The sequence below is a fragment of the Astyanax mexicanus genome, chromosome 9 (assembly GCF_023375975.1).
Source record: "Astyanax mexicanus isolate ESR-SI-001 chromosome 9, AstMex3_surface, whole genome shotgun sequence".
Taxonomy (NCBI): Eukaryota; Metazoa; Chordata; class Actinopteri; order Characiformes; family Acestrorhamphidae; genus Astyanax; species Astyanax mexicanus.
The window spans coordinates 23,405,295-23,408,090 of record NC_064416.1 but is presented as its reverse complement, the minus strand read 5'-3'; positions in this window follow the sequence as shown (position 1 = coordinate 23,408,090).

Sequence of the window (2,796 nt, the reverse complement as noted above, 5' to 3'; positions counted from 1 at the left end):
TCTACCTCCCTCTCTTATTCTCTTCTGCCCTCTGACTGTCTCTCTCTCTCTCTCTAACACTTTCTCTTTTTCTCTCCAGCAGGGATCCAGCTCCAGCTCTGGTCCAGAAATCTACAGCAAGACAAAAATGTGCATTCATTTATTACTGAACAGATACATATAGCCAACATTCTATAACTACGCATATAGAAAACAATATCCAAAACACACACAGTATTGTTATTACAGACACTTTACAATAGTTTCACAGGCAATTTGTTTAGATACCCAGAGCAGCTCTGGTTTCACAAGCTCCCACTACACTGTGTCAGTGTAATGCTATGCTTTATTTGATGTTTGTACAGCTGTTTTAGTGTGTTATTGGTCTGAGTGCCTTCAGAACTCACTGTAAAGACCACAGCTAGCCTGAAAATAATGTACCATATATTTGGCAACCAGAATTTTTGGCCAAAAACTGTGCTTTGTTGGTCTGTCTGCTGGAATGCTAAAATATTCAGTTTTCAATACATATTTAAGTATTTAAATGTAAATTGTACTTTTCTCACTGCATTGTGATTTTTTAACAATTTTGTATTTAGCTTCAAATCTAACAAACATATCAGGCGAAACTTATTTCGGAGTTTAAGCCAACGCCTCATTTATTCTGTTGCATGAGGTTTTATACCCTTAGGTCACATGATTTGCATAAAGCCATAGAAAAAGCACATGTTGATCTTGGTCTTGTCACAAGGTTCACATTGGAAACTTACGGAGACAAACTCAGCAACTTTTAAACACAGATAGGTCAGATAGACCCTAGTGTATTCACTCATACAGATCACTATGACCCTTAGCTTTATAATCGTTGACTGGCTGTAATAAATATCAATCTGCTTCATCTTAACAGACAAAGAGAATAAAAATAATGTAAAAATGTTGAAGATGTAATGTAAAACATGTTCAAATGTTTTATTTTGCTTGGTTTAGACCAAAATGGTCATTTCTATTAATCAACATCTTACGCTTATCATGTTACGCCCTCGCTATGTTTTCCTGTGTTTTCCCCGTTTCCTAGTGTGTTTCTCTAGTACTTTTCCATCACGTGTGTGTAATTTGTAGCTCCGCCCCTCGTTACCTGTTTCCCCAGGTGTTCAGTGTTTCATGTTACTATAAATAGCTCTCCTCTGCCACCTTGTCCTCCGTCGGTCTTTGCACCTTCCTCTGTCGTTTGTCTCGCCACGCTTGCTATTGTTTACTACGTCACGTTATTGCTCTTTCTATGTTCTTGTATTTACACGTTATTGTTTATTTCTAGTCTGTTATTTGTCAGGTCACTTTCTTAGTCACGTTATTTATTTGTTTTGTATATTATTCACTTATTTAACTCTGTATATATCCCTAGCCCTGTTTTGTACTTATCTGTTTAGTTTAGCTCTTTGTTTGTTTTCCCTGTTTGTTTATGTATATATATATATTCGTTATTCCCCTGTTTGTTTACTTGTTTACTTATTATTCATTAAAGTCTTGTTCTTACCCGCATTTAAATCCGCCTCCCGTCTCATCCCAGCGTTACAAATAACAGCTTCAGAATCTCTGTACTGGGAAAATAGTGTCTATATTGTGGCAAGGTTTGGGCGATATTGCCCCTAAAATAATATTACAATATTTTAGGGTATTTTTACGATAATGATATTCTTGGCGATATGACAAAACACTGACATTTTTAAAATTTATTTTAGACATATATTACTGCAACAAACATTAAAGTTTTATTTTGTACAAATATATATTCATAAATTCAGTAGAATAAAAAATCTATAAACATTAACATACCAAGACATGGATTTTTTTTATTATTAAATAATAATATAAAAAAATTAAGAAATTAAAATAAAGTCATCTACAATAAAACTAAAGTACAGCACATGAAGTGCATGTAACCCACAAAACATTTTTTAATTAAACTAATTGTGAAAGATATGTTAATTATATATTATTTCATGCAATAACATATAGCACACTTTTAAAAATTGTGGCTACATCTGGCTCAGCACTATGGTAAACTGGACATCATAGCATTCCTGGGAACTGCGTAAAGCTGCATAACTCCGGTTATATTTGTCTAAATATAACTTTAATATTATGAGTTTAAGTAATATTACTCAATTGCTATGGACTGCATGATTCTTTTATTTTCAGAGATGGTTCTGTATCTCTTAAAAATCCAAAAATGCACTACAGTGTGTCGTTCTTAAATGAGCTTGAACGAAACTATAGGGTAAATCTATTAGCAGGAATGACACATTCTCACAAAATGCAGAGGCATGAAAATTAGAGACACAGATTTTTTTTTCATCGTAAAACACAAAATTTCCTAAATGTATGTCCAGTAGTTTCACCATCAGTTTAGAACTGCAGCTAAGTTATTGTTGCTACTTTCTGACAGTACAAAAGACGAAAAGTGCTACACAAAGAAAAAGTGGAAGTATTTTCTCACACTCACCTCAGAAGCACCTTCCTCTCATCCTCCGCTCTGCATCCGGCTCTGCTCAAACACACACACACACACACCTGTCCGGCTGGTTACAAAACCCAGTCAGTCAGTGTGCTTTGTGCTGCCTGTCTGATTCTCCCTGCAGCAGCGGCTGTAGGAAATACCCCTCAGCGCTTTTGACATTTCAGTGCCGGCCGAGCAAAGCCTGTCATCCACACGCTCTGTGCACACTCTCTCCGAGCATGTGTGTAAGTGTGTGTGAGTGAGAGAATGTGAGAGAGAGTGGATGTGTCTGTGTGTGTGTGTGTGTGAGAGAGTGTAGA